The sequence below is a fragment of the Eptatretus burgeri genome, chromosome 15 (genome assembly GCF_056783735.1).
Source record: "Eptatretus burgeri isolate ZD-2024b chromosome 15, Ebu_testis_v1, whole genome shotgun sequence".
NCBI lineage: Eukaryota > Metazoa > Chordata > Myxini > Myxiniformes > Myxinidae > Eptatretus > Eptatretus burgeri.
The window spans coordinates 69,394,547-69,408,729 of NC_140975.1; the positions used below are offsets into that span (position 1 = coordinate 69,394,547).

Here is a 14,183-nt window from a genome sequence, read left to right on the forward strand (position 1 = left end):
GGTGAGGGTGTAAACCTGGAGACAGGCACAAACTCTTAATCACAGAACTCGAAGGAAAAAAAACTAGAGGAGAAACAAAAAACATTGGGGCAATACCCCCAGGGTGCTCAGCTGGTCGTGGCTGGATAAGATAACCAGGCAACCACTGCTAGGCATGAATGACCCACAAAATGTGTAACGAGGAAGAAAGTAAATGTGTGAAGAAAATAAAACCACAAAATATCTAACGTGAACAAAATATGGATTTTTTTTTTAATGCCGTTAACAATCTTTGGTAGATCATGGGTGATGATGGTTGGGGTCAAGTTTCATCGGAATTGTGTGTGTAGTTTCAGAGAAAAAAGTAAATACATATTTTGGGGGAAACCCCCATACACCCCTTAGACCCACATTTTTTTAATGGTGTGAACAATCTTTGGTACATTGCAGGTGATGAAAGCTGTGGTCAAGTTTCATCGGACTTGGGTGTGTAGTTTCTAAGAAGAAAGCAAATACCTCTTTTGGGGGGGAGGGGCAACCGCACCTGTACATCCCCTTAGACCCCGATTAATTTTAATGGCATGAACAAACTTTGGCACATCACACGTGATGAAGAAGGTTGTGGTCAAGTTTCGAAGGAATTGTATGTCGTTTCTGAGAAGAAAGCAAACACCGATGTTGGAGGGGCAACCCCCATAAAGCCCTTTAGGGCCCGAATTTTATAATGCCATGAACGGAAATTTGGTACATACACGGTGGTGAACGTTGTGGTAAGGTTTCATCAAAATCGGATGTGTAGTTTCAGAGAAGAAGTTGAAAGTATTTGTGAATGGACGGACGGATGACACGCCTTCCCCACAAGCTCCCCAGAATGATGTTCCAGGTGAGCTAATTGAAATTTTAAAAACCCAAAGTGGAGGGAATGGAGAGAAACGTGGAAAGAGGTGGGCTTGGGGAGGGTTAACAGGTATAGAGAAGATCAAGGTTTTGGATGGGGGATGATCTTAGATGGTGATGAACAGCTGTCTTGAAGACCTGGAGGGAACAATGAGATTGAAGAGAATGTGTAAGTTCGTTCCACAGGTGGGAAAAAGAGAAACTAGCGAGTGGAGGTGGGCAGCCATTCTGGATTTAGGTAGTTTCTACAGATTTAGGTAGTAGGGGGGGTTTCCACACAATACTTTGGCAATGAGAGTGTGCGATTTCTCAGGATTGAAGTACATATTCCAAGTTTTCGACCAGCTTGTGATTTTTTTTTTTAGGGGGAACCCAAACGAAATGTTTATGTTTTTTCTGAAAACTATTGATAATCATTAATCACAGTCTAATTTGAAAGGGAAAAAAAATTGAATTTTTTTTTCCAATCTCAGTGTTGAAAACAGCCCCGGAGTGTCGATTTTCAAGTTCGCCAGTGACGTCACACATTGAACCCATCTTGATCCGATGGTGGCTTTACATCGAGAAACAGTACACGTCAAGCTCGGATCCATATTCTGATTCCACCGTCATTAGTAGCTCTGAAGGTTCTTAGTCGGTTGCAACAGATCAGTGGGATTTTGAAGAAACCATTGGAGACAAAATTAGTGATGGAAACACTTTTGGGGGAGTTATAGAGCTGTCGCGTTTCGAGCCAAATGTGAGCGATTTCGAGGAAGAAACCGGAAGTGATGATGGTGGTGTTAAAAAGATGAAAACGCTGGTCGCACCTTAAGGCGCTGTCACACCTTGACGATTTCGCCAGCGTATGCTGACTTATGAAAAATTTGTCTAAAACGCTGGCACATGTCAAATACGTTATGGGTAAGTTTTGATAACATTAAGAGCACGCTGAAAAACACTGCCATACGTCGTAGTACGCTGGCTTTCATCGTTGTACTTTGTGGTTGTCCTCAAATTTTCCATGCTTGAAATTTTACGACGTATGCCGGCGTATGACTCACACGTTCTGCTACGCTGGCCATAAGTTGTAGGCACGTTATGCGATCGTTGACACTCGTCGACACATGTTACTTGTAAGTTACTCATAAGTCGAAACACGTCGAGGTAATGATTAGCGTACCCGAAACTTATTTATAACCTATGAGTAACGTGTTGTAGGCACGTCACATGATCGTTGACACATGTCGAGGAAAGTTATGCGATCGTTGATACACGTCGAGGCACGTTGCTTGGAAGTTACTCATAAGTCGAAACACGTCGAGGTAATGCTTAGCGTACCCAAAACTTATTTCTAACCTATGAGTAACGTGCTTTGAACCTATGTGTAACGTACCTCCAACGCATATTGACGTATGTAGACGTATTTGATTGACGTTTTCCCGGACAACCACAGAACTTACTGAACATGTTTCTAATTTACAGCTACCATATAATGGCGTATTGGCAGCGTTTAAAAAATAAAAAACAACAACAATAACTTCCGATATTTCATCACGTGCCGTTACGTCACGTCCGATTGCCTCTTCAGTTTGCTCATGTCTTATTCTTAGTTCCTCCTCTGTGAATATTTTCTGTTTGAGGATATTGTCACGTCGACGTCGAAACTTAAAAGCAAATGTCCGAATATCTATCTGTAATCCCAGCAATCTCTGTGTGTCTGTTTGTCTGTCTGTCTGCGACCGCCGTTTCTCGACGACCGCATGTCCGATCTCATTGAAACTTGCCAGGAATATTGCCGGGGACGCGCGGATGTGCCTTTTCGAGGTTTGATATCGATCGGACGAGCGGTTCCCAAGTTATGGCCACTTATCTGTCGAGCAATGACAGGACACGTTGCTATGACATCACGAATGACGTCACAATTAATATTTCTTTATTTATTATTTATTTATTTAAAAAGATTTGCACGATTCACGGTCCGATCTGATTGAAACTTGCCAGGAATATTGCTGGGGACCCGTGGATGTGCCTTTTCAAGGTTTGATATTAATCGGATAAGCAGTTCCCAAGTTACGGCCATTTATCTGTCGACCAATGACAAGACACGGTGCTATGACGTCACGAATGATGTCACAATTAATGTTTATTTATGTATTTATTATTATTGTTTTTTTTTTGCATGATTGACGGTCCGATCTGATTGAAACTTGCCAGGAATATTGCTGGGGACCCACGGATGTGCCTTTTCGAGATTTGATATTGTTACGGCTGTGGAAATTCGCAAACCACCATTCAGGGCCCGTAGGTGAGATAACTCTAAGTACATGTGTAGTTAGCCCCGAACCCGTTGTTTAGAGGGAATTTATGTGATTCATTCAGGCTGCGACGCTTTGAGATAGCCGTTTTTCTGTTCTATCTTTATTTTGAACCAACCACGTCTCAACCGCCATAACCATCAAACCACCACCGATAAACCCTCCACCACCCTCACCTCTCTCCTTCTATGGCCATTCCCGCACCACCTGTGAACACTGAGCGTCGGGCTGTCTTGGGCTCATTCAAGATACGCACCGAGCCGTGAGTGCAAATCGCGGCCTTTCCGAGGGAGAATTTGGATCAAGAATGCTACACGCCCACTTCTGAGCCATCCAATCAGCAAGCGCGGAGCGGCTTGGCCCCACCTCCAGGTGCGTCTGTATGAAATCCATATATGCAAATTCTAGGATCAGGGGAGGTTCACGCCCACTTTTCCTCCGTCCAATTGGCGAGCGTGGCTCCGCCCCCGAGGTCATTCTGATCCAGAAATTTGCATATTGTTTCTCCTGCCGGCCTATAAAACGGCGAGCACCAGGCGAATCGGGGCAGAGTCAGTTTTGGTGGCAGAGTCAGTTTTGGTGGAAGAGTCAGTTTTTGGTTGGAGAGCAGAGTGTGGCAGCGGCAGAGTGTGGCAGAGAGTGGAGTCGGGTGGCAAAGGCATCGAGTTGGGGTCTGCAGTCGGCTGAGGAGAGTTGTGGGAAGAGGCCAAGGAGCTCGGGTCCGAGGCGAGAAGGACGGCGGTCGGCGACGAGGTCGCGGTGGGAGATCACTCGTCGCGGGACCCAAGCCAACCAGCCATTCTCCCTCCCCCAGGGCATCAACAATTCCCCCTTTTCCCCCGCGCTGAGATAGTGCAACAAAGGGGGCCCCATTCCCACCACACTCCAAACGTCGTGCCAACGAAACCCTCGAAGGAGCACGGAGTCGGGGCATAGCCACACGGCCACGTCTGCGGCTCGTCCGCCAACGCGTCACGAGGATGCGGGTAGGACCCACCCGGTCTCGCGGACCTGGCCGCTCCTTCAGGTCCCACGCACATATTGGCCTGCAGGCCCGTCTGCCCCCTTGTCTATGAGGGTGGCTTCTTTCCTTTGCAGTTGAGTAAATGTGTGTTGGCGCAGTCTGTAAAGGCCCAGTCACACCTTGACGTTTTAGCCAACGTATGCCGATTTTTGAATATTTTTTCTAAAATGCTGGCACACGTTGAATACGTTATGGGTAAGTTTTGATAACATTGAGAGCACGCTGAAAAACACTGCCATACGTCATTGTACATTGGCTTTAAACGTTGTACTTTTTGGTTGTTCTCAAATTTTTTCATGCTTGAAATTTCACGACGTATGCCGGCGTATGACTCGCACGTTCCGCTACGCTGGCCACAAGTTGTATGCACGGTCTGCGATCGTTGACAGACGTCAACACATGCTACTTGTAAGTTAATCATAAGTTGAGACACGCCGAGGTAATGTTTAGCGTACCCGAAACTTATTTCTAACCTATGATTAACGTGTTGTTGGCACGTTACGCTATCGTTGCCACACATCGACAGACGTTACTTTTAAGTTACTCATAGGCTGAAAGACGTCAGTATAATGGATCGCCCTTGCGTCAGCGTCCACGGCCACGGCCACAACACTTATTTTCAGCATTCTTCAAACTTTTCTTCGGCATGACGAGGAAGTTCACACTTCGATGTCTAGCTTGGCTATGATTCCAATTGTCCATCGGCAGTGTCTATTTAAAATAGTCGAGTTTGAGCGTTTTAACACGTTCAGAAGAAACGCTTCAAATTTCAAAACCCCAGCGTCAAAAAACAAAGGCGAGTGACAGCAATTTAAATCGTTCATTGTAAACAATGAAACTAGCTGAGTGGTACCGTTTAGAAGTCGTTGAGTGTAAAAAAAATCCAATTGTTGAGCACAAGCGTCTACTTTCAATAGTGGAGATGCAGCCATTTAAATCGTTGAGTGGCAGCCGATGAATAGCAAACCCCACGTCACCGGCAAAGATAAACTGCCGCACGATATGGATAAGTTAGGCTATCGTTGGGCATAGTTTGTGAACGCCGGCTAGACGATAATTATTCGTTGGTATATCGTATCTATAAGTAATCAAAGCGCTCTATGCACATTATTAGTTCATTGTGCATTTGTCCAACCCGTTATGAATAGACCTAAATCGTAAAAACAAGCTATAGCTCATTGTTGAAAAAGCCCCATAAAAAATTAGCCACGAAGAACTTCGAACAATGGTGCAAAGATGTCTCCTACCAGTGGACACGCGGACGCAAGGACGATCCATCATAACCCACACCCTCCCCCTCACACTCACCTCCTACTGCCAACATGAACAAACTAATACTAATACTAATACTAATACTGATACTGATACTGATACTGATACTGCTGACATGGACATCGACTCAAAAAGGACTCGAAAACTCTGTTGGGTTCCAATTTTATGAACACCATTTTTATATACCAATTCCCAACACCGCTGGGAACACGTCTTTATTTGGCAGTTGTAAGCTAGAAACACGTTCATTTTTTTTTTTTTGTCGACCGGAAGACGTCATTGGAATACGTCTACATACGTCGATGTGTGTTGGGACTATGTACAGAATTGGTTCAAAGCACGTCAAACATAAGTTAGAAATAAGTTTCGCGTAAAAAAGACATTACCGCGATGTGTTTCGACTTATGAGTAGCTTATAAGTAGCCTTTGTGGACGTGTGTAAGCGTCCACATATTGTGTGTAAAACTTATCCCCATCGCATGCGGAACGTGTGTCATACGCCGAGTATGTCCAAAAATTTTGAACATGTTTAAAATTTCTTGACGTGCTATACTTACTTGATACGACGTATGATAGCGCACTTTAGCGTTGTACTCATGTATACCAAACTTACTCATACCGTATTTGACGTGCCCCAACGTTATAGACACATTTTTCTTAGGTCGGCATACGCTGGTAAGATCGCCAAGGTGTGACCGCGATGTTGTCACTTCCATTTCTACGGCAGTTATGATTCGAATCGTTGTGCGTCAGCCTTTTAATAGGCTACGTCACGACATCGTCGGCGATGCGTGCAACGCGCTATGCCTAAGTTAGACTATCGTTGGGCATCGGTTGTGTAAGCCGACAACAGGTTCAGCATTCGTTGGTATAAGTTATCTATAACACAACGAAACGTTCTGTGTCCGTTACCAATGCGTTATACATAAGACCAAGTCGCTATGAATACGTCAGAATCTTTAAAAAAAAACATCAAAAGTTCAACGTAAGCCAGCGTTTTACATACATTTTAATACGTTGCCATCGCTGGCTAAAACGTCAAGGTGTGACCAGGCCTTAAAGTCGAACTGTATAAGTGTTGCCGTGTGTGCGCGTAGTCGGTAGTAACTCTGCATCATTGTTTCCTTTGTTTTACTGCTATAGATACATTTTGACTGTTTGGCTGTATATGTGTGCTTTCCGTGTGTCGCGTAATAAATGTGCATTGTGTGAACTGTTTTCCCGTTTCGCTTCGTCTTTTCTTTATTGACCCTCCATCCTGCTTCACGTAAAGGGTTCGTAGTGGGCTTGATACGCCCGATAATTAATCGGAACCGTCGAGGCCGACGATAACACCGCTCAGTTATCCTGATAGCACAGAACAGACCGCTTAAGCGGTTCGTGTCCAGAGTCGGCCTGCGGCGAGGTACGATCGCCCGGTCGACCATCCGCGCAGGTACTTAGGTAGATCGAATTTGGCGAGCGACCCTATCCTGCGCGAGTGGGCAATTGGCACGGTCGTGGTGGGGTTAAACCCCCACCCGTGATGAGCTCCCGGAGTTGTTCAGAGAGGGTCACGACAGAATTGTCCGTTCCGGTGGGCGAGGCGGCCGCCATTTGAGTCGAGCAGCCGATCACACGCAGGCGGGCGCGAATTCGCAACAATATTAATCGGACGAGCGGTTTCCAAGTTACGGCCATTTATCTGTCAACCAATATCTGTGAGAGAGGGGGGATGAGAGTGGGGGGCGAGAGAGAGGGGCGAGAGAGGAGGGGAGAGAGGAAGGGCGAGACTAGGGGGAGAGAGAGGGGGTGGGAGTGGGGACGAGAGAGAGAGAGAGTGAGAGAGGGGGACGGGAGAGGGGTTGTGAGAGGGGGTGTGAGAAAGGGGGTGGGAGTGGGGGCGAGAGAGAGGGGCGAGGGAGAAGGGCGAGAGAGGGGCAAGAGAGGAGGGGGAGAGGAGGGGTGAGACTAGGGGTGAGAAAGGGGGGAGAGAGAGGGGGAGAAAGAGGGGGAGAGAGAGGAATAGAGGAGGGCTGAGACTAGGGGTGAGAGAGGGGGAGAGAGAGAGGGGAGAGAGGGGAGAGAGTGGGGGGCGAGAGAGGGGAGGGAGAGAGGGGGGAAAGAGGGGGTGAGAGAGAGGGGCATCACAATTCAAGAGAGGGAGAGAGGAGGGGGCGAGAGAGGGGGGAGAGAGAGGGGGAAAGAGAGGGGTGAGAGAGGGGAGGGAGAGAGGGGGGAAAGAGGGGGGTGAGAGAGAGGGCGTCACAATTCAAGAGAGGGGGAGAGAGGAGGGGACGAGAGAGGGGGTGAGAGAGGAGGGGGGAGAGAGGAGGGGCGAGACTAGGGGGGAGCGAGAGAGAGGGAGCGTCACAATTCTTCATTTGATATGGCGTCACAATTGACGCTGGAGACCTGAATATGTTTCCCAGGTGTTTCCCAAGTTATGGCCATTTATGATACGGTTGGTCCGATCTCATTGAAATAATGCACCAATCCAGTCATCGTTTACACACCTACGGGCCTGTACTAGTATTTTAAAATTCGTGATAGACTTAAAAAAAAAAAAAAAAAAAAAAAAAAAAAACAACAACAACAACAACAACTTCAGATATTTCGTCATGTGCCTTCATGGAGCCAAGGAGAAAAAAAGAAAATGTGCCTTGACGGAGAAAATAAGTTTCGGGTATGCTAAACATTACCTCGATGTGTTTCGACTTACGAGTAACTTACAAGGAACTTGTGTCGACGTGTGTCAACGATCGCATAACGTGCCTACAACTTATTCCCAGCGTAGCGGAACGTGTGCGTCATACGGCGAGTACGTCGTAAAATTTTCAGCATGCTTGAAATTTCATGACGTACGAGACGTACCACGAAATATGACAGCGGACGTCATCGTTTTTCAGTGTGCTCTTAACGTATACACGACGTGTACCAGTGTTTTAGACACATTTTTCATAGGTCGGCATATGCTGGCTAAATCGTCAAGGTGTGACTGCGTGGTTGACACTTCCAATTCTCAGGCGGTTATGATTTAAATCATTGAGCGGCAGCCTTTTAATCATATTATGTTATAACCCCACTAGAAATCGAAGTGTCAACATCACCGTCATGCCGAAGAAAAAAAAAAAAAAAAAAAAAAAACATGGAGTCTGAAACACTGATGGGTTCCTCCTGTGAACCCCATTTTTATATACCAATCCCCCTAAACGCTGCCAATACGCCATTATACGGTAGCTGTAAGTTAAAAACACGTTCAGTAAGTTCTGTGGTCGTCTGGAAGACGTCAAATACATCTGCATACGTCAATATGCATTGGAGATGCATTACACATAGGTTCAAAGCATGTTATTCAGAGGTTCAAAGCATGTTACTCATAGGTTAGAAATAAGTTTCGGGTACGCTCAACATTACCTCGTCGTGTTTCGACTTATGAGTAACTTACAAGTAACGTGTGTTGACGTGTGTCAACGATTGCATAACGTGCCTACAACTTATGGCCAGTGTATGCGGAACGTGTGCGTCATACGCTGGCATACGTCTAAAAATTTTGAGCATGCTTAAAATTTGTCGACGTGCTCGGCATACTACGATGTATGCCAGCGTGCTTCCGCGTGCTCTTAACGGATACAAAACTTTCCCATAACGTATTCGACGTGTGCCAGCATATTCGGCAAATTTTTCATACGTCGGCATACGCTGGCTAAAACGTCAAGGTGTGACAGGGCCTTGACACTTCGATGTCTAGTGCGGTTATGATTTGAATCGTCGAGCGGCAGCCTTTTAATAGGCTACGCCAAGTGATGGTTGGCGATACGCTGCCGCGCTATGCATACGTTAGACTATTGTTGGGCATAGGTTGTGAACACCAACAACATGCTAAGCATTCCTTGGTATAAGTTATCTATATGCTATAGAAACGTTCTGTGTACATTACTAATACGTTATGCATACGTCCAACTCGTTATGAATACGCCAAAAACTGAAAAAAAACATCACTAGTTCAGCGTACGCCAGCGTTTTACATACATTTTGATACGTTGCCATACGCTGGCTAAAACGTCAAGGTGTGACAGCGGCTTAGGTCTGAATAGAGGGAAGAGGTTGCAGCTTTCCTGTCTGAAGGATGAGGGATGTCACGGCATAAGGTGGAATCATCTGGAAATAGGTAAAGAGGATTTTCCAGAGTCAGAGATCATGAATGAAAATCTGGAATAGGACTGGGCCGAGCTGGGACACTGCCTCGGGGGCAGTTCAGCTTCTCTTGGGGGAGGAGATGAAAGGATTCCGGAGAGTAGAGGATGTCAGTCGGCCATGTGTGGAGTTGATCTTGGATGCCAGAGACAGAGAGTTTGGAGAGCAAGGTGGGATGCCAGACTGTATCGAAAGCACGAGATATGTCCAGAGAGACAATGCTGATCTCATGTAGTCTCTCGAAACGAGGTTTGATTACCAAGTTGACTTTGCAGGATATTTTTGTGCTTGGAGCCTTAATGACGAGAAAGGTTTCCAAATTCCCACTTAACACCAGCCAGCAAATTAAATAATATGAGCATTGAACCGGTCGCTGACGGTAGTTGCACCACATCACTTCTGTCTCAGTACAGTAATACAGTTTATTGACAGTCAATGTTTGCAATATTTTTTATTCTACAAACATTTTGTTTACTGCTAACATCCCAGCGATACTTCGAGTAATACGCACATTTATTCACCAAAAAAACAATATTACAAATTCGCTTTCTGTTCACAGGGATCAGAAGTTACGTGGTCTTTTGTGTTTTTTCAAGTTGCAAAGTGGAATAATCATTCAGTCATGAATAATACACCAACCGTAGAGGCCTAGCCTAGCACGAGACGTAATTATGTCCCAGACGTTATGCCATCTTACTACACCCCCATCTTATTAAATCCGTCATCCCGATGCCTAGAGTCTGGTACAAAGAAGAGAACAATGTATCTTGTTGTGCAAGATATCGTTAGTATCAGGAACTTCTACTTCATGGACGTTGAAGTGGCAGATTCTCCACTGAGATACCTGTTAACATACAAGCTCAGTCAGGACCATCTCGAGCTTTTTTGAGGCTGTTCAGATCTCATTTGAAAGCAAGAACAACCCCACAGTCAGTTCATCAGTGCGTACAAGCATCTGTTGATGCGACATGACATCATAGCCATAAATGGTCATTGCTCCCCACAGGATGCCACCAGAATACTGGATGCAGCCTCTTTCCATAATGTGACCAAAATAGCAGTTCCAGATGAAAGTCAAGATATGATGGCGGCTCAACGGTATGATTTGGAACTTCGCTCACCAACGGGCACGAACCGTGACACCGCAGACATACCAAGTTTTGAATGGCTATCGGCGTTCACAGAGTCAGGCATCGGATACATCTCTGGGTATGTTGTGCATATGATTGGAAGGTCATTGAAGTGTGGCGAATATCTCTCAGCTATTAGCATGTGATGTTGATCAATTGACACCGACCTGTGGCCTCAGAGCAACAAATAACAGAGGTGACTGGTCCCACCATCAGCAAGTGTCATTCCAGTCTGTGAAGCCAGTGAACGGTGCATCAAATGATTACTTGTGGTGGTGGATCGTAGAATGCCATGTAATCCAGGCATCAATTCAGTCATTTCACATTGTCTTGCATGAGGTTGGAGGATCTGAAGTTGATTCACCGAGTGAACACGTTTGATTCAGAGGGTGACAATAAACACAGCTTCACACCAATTTGGAACATCTCTAAATGCTTTTGTAAAGTCTGATTCCATCACCAGGTGAGATCAATGAATGAAGAGCAAGGTGAGGACTACATCATGAAGAAGTACAGCAAGCTGATCTTGTTCTCTCATCAGTAAAGAATAACAGGTATTATCAATAGTTTATGATGGATCACAATCAAGTGGATATAATGGCAGGACAATTTGTGTAAATACTCACTTGTTATCATGTTGTTTTTAGCTCGCCTGTTAGAAGAACAGAGAGCTATAGCGATACCCCCCGGCGTGAGCGTGAGCGTGAGCGTGAAAATGTTAAAGTTTTTGGTGCAAATTATTTAGAAGCTTGCCATTCATTTAATATGTGTTCTAGGGTGCTGATATTTGGCATGGAGGTTCCTTTTGGGGTATATTATTGATGTAGTGGTTGAAGTTAAAAAATAATTTCAAATGTTTTAAATTTTTGACCTGTTTTGAACTTAACTTTTTTGTAGCACATCAACGTTAAAGTTTTTGTGCAAATAATTTAGAAGCTTGCCATTCATTTAATATGTGTACTAGGATGCTGATATTTGGCATGGAGGTTCCTTTGGGGTATACTATTGGTGTAGAGAAGTTGAAATTAACAAATGATTAAAAAAATAATAATTTCAACCTAAGATGGTGATAAAGCCACCCAATGCTCGCCTGTTGATACGAGACGCTTGCCATTCATTTAATATGTGTACTAGGGATGCAATGAAGTCCAAATGAAATAAAAAATTTTGGTGCACCTTTTTCAGAGACTCAATATTTGTGAAGTCAAAACACGACATATTACTTTTTCTTTTAGATGCATTTCTCATGGCAAGGCAAGTAGGTAATGTATTATTGCATAATGTTGATAAATACCATTGCACATGCACTGTTATAATTGTGATGCCATCATAATTACAAATAATAATGTATTATTGCATAATGTTGATAAATACCATTGCACATGCACTGTGAAAATTGTGATGCCATCATAATTACAAATAAAAATGATACTGCATGGTAGTTCGACTTATTCATTAATAATGCTGCCACTGTAACATGAACTGCTCTCTGGATGTCACTTTCCATTTTCAGCATTGTATTAATAATATTTTTGCATCCTTCTAGTAAAAAAACATTATTAGACTAGTCTTTTAAAAACGATAAATGTATAAAACAGGCGAGCATTGGGTGGCTTTGACACAAACTCTCTGGTTCTGTGTTCTGTTGGATGTGATGGTCCCTTTAACCGCACCTTTGCCTGGTCCCAAGTCCAAGCATCTTGATGCTGGATGAATCCCCACTCAGTCTCTCACAATTAGGGAACAAATAACTCAAGAGAATCGACAATGTTCCATGAAAACAATTTTTGAGAGCAATCAGTTTATACGCTTCCTGTAGTTTGTTTACAAAATGATCGGCACATCAACATGGCCGCCAGAGCACTTCCTCTGTCTTCAATTCTCTTCCATTCATTAGTCCTCCAGGTTTATTACAAGTCGAAACCAGCTGATATATTGGTTTAACTGATGTATCGGCCAATAATCGGCTTTTTGAAAAAAACATTGGTATCGGAATTTATGCCACCGATGTGCCTTGATGTTTTATGCTTGGACGTTGGATGCATCCCCCTTTGGCCAAATTACAAAGGTCCACATTTTTAGAAGCATCGATTGATTATTTTTAGTCCGGTGAATTTGCAAGGAAAAAAACCCCAACATTGGCCTTCCTTAGGCCTAAGTCACATTTGCTCTACGGCTAGGATACGGTGGCCATACCCACCCCCCCCCCCCCGAATTGACAGAAACGTGCGGCAGCCGCAGAGTTTCTGAGGTGTCCTTAGGGTGGCCCTACGCTGTATGGCAATCTTTTACAGGCTGTAGGGGTCACCATGGAATTATGCCGCGGAGTTATAACTTTTTTCATTTCTAGGTTGGCCGTAGCAATTCGACAAGCCAAGCTGTGACGTTGATGTGTTCCACATCGTCCGTACGTAGGGCGTACGGTGGGCTTGCGCTATTCGTGCGGCTGCCGTAGGCTCTTATCAATGTAAAATGAATTTTGACAACCCCCAAAAAATTACGGCGGCCGCACTATTTTGACAGTCGCCGTAGGGTAGTCCTAAGGCGTCCCTGTGTTCCACGTACGGTGGCCTTGCAGTCTGTGTGACTACCTGTGGGCAACGCAGGGTCGATGCACAGTTCCCCTATGCCCGCCGTGCGTCCTACGTACGGCCTCCGTGGCAGTCTGCGTCGACCGTGCGCTTCCGCTAGAGATCGGAGTAAAGGTACTTGCCTATACTCTGAACTGGTATATATATATATATATATATATATATATATATATATATATATATATATATATATATATATATATATATATATATATATATACTTATAGTATATTCAGTTATATATATATACTGGTATATTCCAAACTATTATATTTTTATTTCAGTAAAGAAAGAACTGGTATATATACCCACTCGTTACCATCCGTCTGGCCGCACGTTCACCTTAGGGCCCCCCTGCGGTCGCCTTGCGGGCACCTTGCGTCTGCCTTGAAAATTCTATGGCTGCCGCAGGGATGCCCTAAGGTCACCGTGCAACATCAAATCAAAGACCGTACGGCACCCCCACGTTTTTGGTTTTCACAATTTCTAAAAACGCCGTGCGGCTCCCCGAAAAATAAAAACATATGTGACTGCTACATTGTGTGACCGTGGAAATACTGCGGCCACCCTATAATTGCTAGTGGCCGTAGATTTTGTAGACCCTGCGGCCGCCATGCCAAATGTGACTTCGGCCTTAATCACGTCTGACTTACTTGTACTTTAACCTGCACAGTCTATGTAATTATTCTTCTTGTTATCACTTGATGGCTCCTTCTATTCTTGGTTCCTGTGTTCCACTGAATGGTTCCTGTGTGTTAATGCGTCGTCAATGTAATAGCCAATCCCATTCAAGTTTTTATGCTGTGGGCGTACATGA

The 14,183-nt window shown here is 44.7% G+C and overlaps 1 protein-coding gene across 1 annotated transcript in view; it reads right to left on the bottom strand.

The window, feature by feature from the left end:
• LOC147012459 (sodium-dependent noradrenaline transporter-like) overlaps window positions 1-14,183 on the bottom strand; it is a 71,404-nt gene that overhangs the window by 12,056 nt on the left and 45,165 nt on the right. The window lies entirely within an intron of this gene.